Below are 8,516 nucleotides of genomic sequence, written 5' to 3' on the forward strand. Positions count from 1 at the left end.
TTTCTTTCTTTTTAAATAACAGCTTTATCAAGATAATAATTCACCTACCATAAAATTCACATTTTTAAAGTGTAGAATTCAGTGGGTTTTAGTATATTCGCAAAATTCTTCAGCCTCACTATATACTTTCAGAATATTTTATCACCCCCTAAAGAAACCCTATTCCCCCTCCCCCTGCGTCCCTGACAACCACTAATCTTTCTGTTTCTATGGATTTGCCTCTTTTGGACATTTCATATAAATGGAATCGTACAGTAGGTGACCTTTTGTAACTGGTTTCTTTCAGTCTGCATAATGTCCAGGCTTATCCATGTTGCAGTATGCATCAAGTACTTCATTGCTTTATAATGTTAAATAATATTCCATTATGTGGAAGTATCACATTTTGTTTATCCATTTATCAGATAATGGACATGTAGGTTGTTTTTACTTTTTGCCTGTTATGAATGATGCTTGCATTAGTGCTTAAACCATTTTCAGATATCTCAAGTGTCCAAATCTTCCACTTTCCCCAGCAAACAAAGATCTTATAGTTTCATCAGAAAAGCAAAGTGCTCAGACAGAAACTTCTTCAACCACTAGCCATCAGACATGCAAACCCACAGGCCAGCTTTACTCCTCCCACTCCCTCCTTCCCATGTCATATCAAAGGCATTGCTTTCCTCTTCTGAAAGGTCAGTCCCTCCACTTATGCTTTGAATTTAATCCCATTGCATCTTTTCAAGAACATAACCCTATCAATGATCTCTCCTCTCTATAGCTAAATAGTGTACTCTCCATGTAATTTTTTCTGTCATTGTATATGTTGCAATACAATTTAAAAACAAGTAGCAAGCCAGATTTAGCCAAAGGGCCATAGTTTACCAACCTTAGCTTTATACCACCCCACTGCAGTACTCTTGCCTGGAAAATCCCATGGACGGCAGAGCCTGGAAGGCTGCAGTCCATGGGGTCACTAAGAGTCAGACATGACTGAGCGACTTCCCTTTCACTTTTCACTTTCATGCATTGGAGAAGGAAATGGCAACCCACTCCAGTGTTCTTGCCTGGAGAATCCCAGGGACGGGGGAGCCTGGTGGGCTGCTATCTATGTGGTCGCACAGAGTCGGACACGACTGAAGCGACTTAGCAGCAGCAGCAGCTTTCTTTATACCACCATGATTTGATAGGGTGTACATTCACATACATACACACACACACACACAACTCTTTTTTTTTAATGAAAGGGAGGCATTAGTATGAAGCCTTTTAAAATAGTTGTTGTGAAAGTATTCTTACATGAAATTGCCAATAACATGGAGTTGCAGATTATTTAATTCTTCCTGAATGTTAGCACTATTCCTCTGAATAAACTACCATATCATTAAAATGAAAGTTGGCTGCACTGCATTTGACAAAAGGATTGTAGACAACAGATTACAGTTCTCTTTAGTTTTTATTGGAAACCAAGTTAAATTATCCATCCCATTTAAAATATCCTCACATCTCTTCCATTAAGGCCATGTAAAAACTCCTCTACATCGTATATTGCTTTTTAGCTACATTTTTTTCCTAACAGCCTTTCTCTCTCTTTCACCGCCAGACTTCTACTGAGTGTTGCTATAGTTTCTCTCTAGCTTATCCTCCATTCCTCCTCAATCTGTTTCTCTGCTACCATTCCAGTTTTACTCTATATTTGCCAAGGTCACTCATGACCCCACATTGCTAAATCAGATGCAAATTTTCAGACTTCATATTTTTCAGTCACACCTTCCTAAAACGCACAGTACCGTGACCCTTGAGACATCATGGTTTTGGATCTTCCTGTCCCCTTGTTCCACTCTGATTTCTCTGAAGGCTCTTCTACTGGCCCGCGGCATTTTTGAAGTCTAGCCCACCACTTTTCTCATCTACTACTTTCCCATGTGGTTGGCTTTTGACAGTTCCATCCCTAGCTGGGTTCTCTCTTCTGGATCATCAACCTGTGAATACGACTGCCTTCTTTACATACCACTCAGCTCCCCTCTGTCAACCAAATCAGAGTCATGAGCTCCTCCTCAGCTCTCACCAGATCAACTCCAGAGTCTTTTTATTTCTCTGGGAGTCATTCTCTGTACTTTCCTTGCTCATCTTCTGTCACCAACCCACTACCAAAGGTAGATAAGCCTGCCTGTGGGTTATTTTTCCATTTCATCCATTTCTGTACTACCACTCCTTCCCAAGCTACTTCATTTCTCTCTTGGATTTTGGGGTATATGCTTAATGTATCTCCTTTACCTCTGCTCCACAGATTCGCCACTTTTCAGCCAAAGACATCTTCAAAAAGCACAAATAAAATCATTTCAGTGGCTATCAACTGAGCATAGGATAAAAGCCAACATCCGGGGGACTTCCCTGGTGGTCCAGTGGCTAAGACTCTGTGTTCCCAATTCAGGGGGCCTGGGTTTGACCCCTGGTCAGGCAACTGGATCTCACATGCTGCAGCTGAGCGTTCACATGCCATAGCTAAAGATCCCGCATGCCACAAATGAAGATCAAAGATCCAGCATGCCAAGCAAGACCTGGTGTAGCCAAGCAAATAAACAAAGGAAGGGGCAATTATTATTATCATTTTTAATCCTTAACACGGCCAACATGATGTGCATGGCCTCTGCCGTCTGCAGGTATCTATCCTGCCTCACCTGGACCACTTTCTTGTCTCTTCCTGCGCTCAGTCCCTCAGGCATTCTTCCACTTCTGTTTCCTCAAACACACTCATCTTCCTTCCCCCTCCAAAGCCTGTGTTCTCACTGTTCTGTGCCTGGCATGCTGCCATCACCTTTGTGTGCCTTTCATTTCATTTTATTGAGACTGGTCCATTCCTGCCCACTCCTCAGATCTTGGGTCACCCATCTCTTCCACAGGAAGACTTTTCTCAGACTCAGGTTGTATCATATTCCCTACTTTACCGTCTTACAGTCCTGTTACAAGAAACTGATATCATAGCTGTTGTCTCACATCATTTTGTGAGATTATTTTATTGATATTGACTCCTCTTACTAGATAAATGGATGCCGTTAAGGAAAAGGACCGTGTCTATTTTGTTTAGTCACTTTATTTTTACCCCTAACACCTACCAGGGTACCTGGCATATAAGCAATTCTGACACATATTTGTGGAATGAGTGAGTGAGTGAAGGATGTGAAGGGCTTTGATCAGGTGGCTGATGACCTAGATGTTTGCTTGCTGCTGACATGGTAACAGGGGATAGTGCTCTAGTCAAGATGCTTGGGTATTGCTACAGTTGGAATGTTCCTGTCCCTTAAAATCCTTCATGAATCACAGCCTTGTCATGATGAAGGGGCTGTGCAGGGCTCCCCAAGGCAGATGGGTCATAATGAAGAATTCCGACAAAACACGGTCCACTGGAGAAGGAAATGGCAACCCACTCCAGTATTCTTGCCTGGAGAAACCCATGAACAGTTTGAAAAGGTGAAAAGATATGACACCAGAAAATGAACGCTCCTGGTCAGGAGGTGTCCAGTATGCTATTGGGGAAGAACAGAGGACAGTTACTAGTAGCTCCAGAAAGAATGAAGTGGCTGGGCCAAAGTGGAGAGGAGCTTCGTTGTGGATGTGAAAGTAAAGAGAAAGTAAAGTTAGATGCTGAAAAGAACAATATTGCATAGGAACCTAGAATGTTAGGTCCATGAATCACAGTACACTGGGCATGGTCAAGCAGGAGATGGAAAGAGTGAACATCAACATCTTAGGAATCAGTAAACTAAAAGGGACAGGAATAGATGAATTTAATTCAGATGACCATTATATTTACTATCATGGATTCTGTAGGCAAGACTCCCTTAGAAGAAATGGAGTAGTCCTCATAGTCAACAAAGGAGTCTGAAATGTGGTACTTGGGTACAGTCTCAAAAACGACAGAATTATCTCAGTATATTTCCAAGGCAAACCATTCAACATCACAGTAATCCAACTCTATTCTCCAGCCATTAATGGAGAAGAAGGTAAAGTAGACTGGCTCTATGAAGACCTACAAGACCTTCTAGAATTAACACCAAAAAAGCTGTCCTTTTCATCATAGGGGGTTGGAATGCAAAAGTAAGAAGTTAAGAGATACCTGGATTAACAGGCAAGTTTGGCCTTGGAGTACACAATGAAGACGGGCAAAAGCTAACAGTTTACTTGAGAGAACACACTGGTTGTAGCAAACACCCTTTTCCAACAACCCAAGAGATGAGTCTACACATGGACATCACCAAATAGTCAGTACCAAAATCAGGTTGATTTTATTCTTTGCAGCTGAAGATGGAGAAACTCTATACAGTCAGCAAAAACAAGATGTGGAGCTGTCCGTGGCTTAGATTATGAGCTCTTTATTGCAAAATTCAGTCTTAAATTTTTAAAAGTAGGAAAGATGACTAGGCCATTCAGGTATGACCTAAATCAGATCCCTTATGATTATACAGTGGAAGTGACAAATAGATTCAAAGGATTAGGTCTGGTAGACAGAGTGCCTGAAGAACTATGGAAGGAGATTCATAACATTGTACAGGAGGCGGTGACTAAAACCATCTCCAAGAAAAAAATGCAAGAAGGCAAAGTGGTTATTTGAGGAGGCTTTACAAATAGCTGAGGAAAGAAGTGAAAGGCAAGGGAGAAAGGGACAGATACACCCAACTGAAAGGGACAGACACATCCAACTGAACGTGGAGTTCCAGAGAATAGCAAGGAGCAATAAGAAGCCTTCTTAGATGAATAATGCAAAGAAATAGAAGAAAACAATAGAATGGGAAAGACTAGAGATCTCTTCAAGAAAATTGGAGATATCTAGGGAACATCTCATGCAAGGATGGGCATTATAAAGGACAGAAATGGTAAGCTAACAGAAACAGAAGAGATTAAGGAGAGGTGGTAAGAATACACAGAAGAACTATACAAAAAACATCTTAATGACCCATATGACCATAATGGTGTGGTCACTCACCTAGAGCCAGACATCCTGGGGTATAAAGTCAAGTGGGCCTTAGGATGCATTACATGAACAAAGCTAGTAGAGGAATTCCAGTTGAGCTATTTCAAATCCTAAAAGATGATGCTGTTAAAGTGCTGCACTAAATATGCCAGCAAATTTGGAAAACTCAGCAGTGCCCACAGGACTGGAAAAGGTCAGTTTTTGTTCTAATCCTAAAGACGGCAATACCAAAGAATGTTCAAATTACCATACAGTTGCACTGATTTCACATGCTAGCAAGGTTATGCTCAAAATCCTTCAAGCTAGACTTCAGCAGTACATGAGCCAAAAACTTCCAGATGTACAGGCTGGGTTTAGAAAAGTTAGAGGAACCAGAGATCAAATTGCCAACATCCATTGGATCATAGAGAAAGCAAAGGAATTCCAGAAAAACATTTACTTCTGCTTCATTGACTATGCTAAAGCCTTTGTGTGGATCACAACAAACTATGGAAAATTCTTAAAGAGATAGAAATATCAGACCACCTAGGTAAGGTTTCTCCTGAGAAACCTGTATGCATAGTAGGAAGCAACAGTTAGAACTGGACATGGAACAACAGACTGGTTCCAAATCGGGAAAGGAGTACGTCAAGGCTGAATATTGTCACCCTGCTTATTTAACTTCTATGCAGATTACATCATGGGAAATACTAGGTTGGATGAATCACAGGCTGGAATCAAGATTGCTGAGAGAAATATCAACAACCTCAGATAAGCAGATGATAAATACAAAAGAGGAAAGTGAAAAAACTGGCTTAAAACTCAATATTAACAAAACTAAGATCATGACATCCAGTCCCATCACTTAATGGCAAATATAAGAGGGAAAAGTGAAAGAAGTGAAAGATTTTCTTTTCTTGGGCTCCCAAATCATCGTGGATTGTGACTGCAGCCATGAAATTAAAAGACACTTGCTCTTTGGAAGGAAAGCTATGACAAATCCAGACTGTGTATTAAAAAGCCGAGACATCACTTTGCCGACAAAAGTCAAAGCTGTGGTTTCTCCAGTAGTTGTGTACAGATGTGAGAGTTGGACCATTAAGAAGGCTGAGCCTCGAAGAATTGATGCTTTCAAATTGTACTTCTGGAGAACTCTTGAGAGTCCCTTGGACTGCAAAGAGATCAAACCAGTCAATACTACAGGAAATCAGTCCTGAATATTCATTGGAAGGACTGATGCCGAAGCTCCAATACTTTGACCACCTAATGTGAAGAGCTGACTCATTGCAAGAGGCCCTGATGCTGGGAAAGATCGAAAGAAAAAAGAAAGCGGAGTGGCAGAGAATGAGATGGTTAAATAGCATCACTGACTCAATGGACATGAATTTGAGCAGACTCCAGGAGATAGTGAAGGACAAAGAAGCCCGGCATGCTGCAGTCCATGGGGTCGCAAAGAGTTGCACACGACTTAGCAACTGAACAACAACACAGTCCATATATTGAAATCCTAGCCCTCAAGGTGAAGATATTAGGAGGTGGCTCAGAGGTTAAAGTGTCTGTCTGCAATACGGGAGACCCGGGTTTGATCCCTGGGTCAGAAAGATCCCCTGGAGAAGGAAATGGCAACCCACTCCAGGATTCTTGCCTGGAGAATCCCATGGACAGAGAAGCCTGGTGGGCTACAGTCCATGGGGGTCGCAAAGAGTTGGACACGACTGAGCGACTTCACTTACTTACTTAGCAACTGAACAACAACACAGTCCATATATTGAAATCCTAACCCTCAAGGTGAAGATATTAGGAGGTGGGTCTTTGCAGAGGTGATCTCAGTGATAAGGATGGAGCCCTCATGAGTTATTGACTCTGTAAAAGAGGGGGAGAAAGTTCCCTTGCTCCCTTCCACCATGTGAGGGCACGAGAAGAAGATGTCAACCGTGAACCGGATGTTGAGCTCTTTCCGGACAAGGAGCTTGCTGGCACCTTTGATGTTGACCTTCCCAGACTGCAGAACTGTGAGAAATTAATTTCTATTTTTAGAAATTCTATAGAAGCCTAAATGGGTTAAGAAAGGTAAGAATTGTCTCCCAATAACCAGACACCAAAAAATGATAAACCAAACTTTATATTATTACCTAAAGGTGGGGTTGTATATTTGATGATTTTTCTACAACAAAAATGTATTCCTTTAGTAAGAGGACATTTTAAATTTAAAAAACAAAAGTGAGGCTGTATTTTAAAATTAATAAATAACTATGCATTGAAATTTTCACACATCTAAATATTTCTAAGGAAGTTGTCTTTAAATAATTTGGAATGAAAATATCCTTGAAATAAGATTTATATAGATACAGTGAGAAAATGGTCTTTTCACAAAGGGATAACATAGTTTGTTTTAGGATATTTCAGTTATAATTTATTAGGAGCTATGATAATTAAAATATTATGATAACACTGCCTGACTTGCACAATTTTGTATCAAACTTAATATTTCAATATTTAGATTACTTATCAGGTAAAAGAGAGTTTTTATTTTATAAATTTGTAAACAAAAATCCCTTGGTAATTGTGACATAAAAACATATTTAATAGTATTAGAGTTACTTAATATAATTACATTTATGCAGTTATTATGTTCAAATTATTTTGGATGAAAAACAATTATCTATGAAGTTAAAACTTACACATACTTAAGTTAAATTAAGAAAACCTAGAGAGTGCCTGGATAGCTTAGCTGGTAGAGCATCTGACTTTTAATCTGAGAGCTCAGGCTGTTCGAGTCCCTGTCCAGGCATCAAACAAAAAAATCAAAACAAAATTTCTTTTAAAAAAGGAGAAAAACTAACTCAGTTTTCTTTTAAACTGAAAATTCTGAGATGACTGCTTCATCTCAATGCTGTTTACCAGACCAAGGTTAAATCTGTATGTACAGAGAACCAAGAAACAGACCCGTGCATGTATGGTCACTAAACGGATGACAAAATTGACACTGCCCTACAGTGAGGAAATGATAGACTTTTCAGTAAGTGGTTCTGGGTAAATTGGATACTCACGTTTAAAAGAAAAAAACAAAAAGACTCTTGCTTCCTATCTCACAACAAATGCAAAAATCAATGCCAAATGCAGTATAGATTTTAAAATTAAAAAAAAAACTAGGACATTTCAAAACAAGAACACAGAGAACTATCTTCTTAACTTTGGGAAAAGTAAACAGACACAGAAAGCACTAAACTTAGAGTTTAAAGAGTAATCTATCAGGCAGGGTTAAAATTGACAACATCTCTTCATCAAACAAGTCATGGACTGGAAGAAGATATTTTAATTCCTCTATTCATCAAAAGGCTTGTAGTTGGAATATATAAATAATCCTAGAATCAATAGGGATTTCCTCAATGGCTCAGAAGGTAAAGAATCCGCCTGCAATGCAGGGGACACAGGAAATGTGAGTTGGATCACTGGGTCGGGAAGATCCCCTGGAGGAGGAAATGGCAACCCACTCCAGTATTCTTGCCTGGAGAATCCCTTGGACAGAGGAGCCTGGTGGTATACTGTTCAGGGGACGGCAAAGAGTCAGACACAAGTGAGCATC

The 8,516-nt window shown here is 40.1% G+C and overlaps 1 non-coding gene across 1 annotated transcript; it reads left to right on the top strand.

Annotated features, from left to right (window-relative positions):
• The first annotated feature begins 7,646 nt into the window (after window positions 1-7,646).
• Window positions 7,647-7,721, top strand: TRNAK-UUU (transfer RNA lysine (anticodon UUU)). The gene has a single exon. It is a non-coding gene; the product is annotated as a tRNA-Lys (tRNA).
• The last annotated feature ends 795 nt before the right edge of the window (window positions 7,722-8,516 follow it).

The sequence above is a fragment of the Capricornis sumatraensis genome, chromosome 17 (genome assembly GCF_032405125.1).
Source record: "Capricornis sumatraensis isolate serow.1 chromosome 17, serow.2, whole genome shotgun sequence".
Lineage (NCBI taxonomy): Eukaryota > Metazoa > Chordata > Mammalia > Artiodactyla > Bovidae > Capricornis > Capricornis sumatraensis.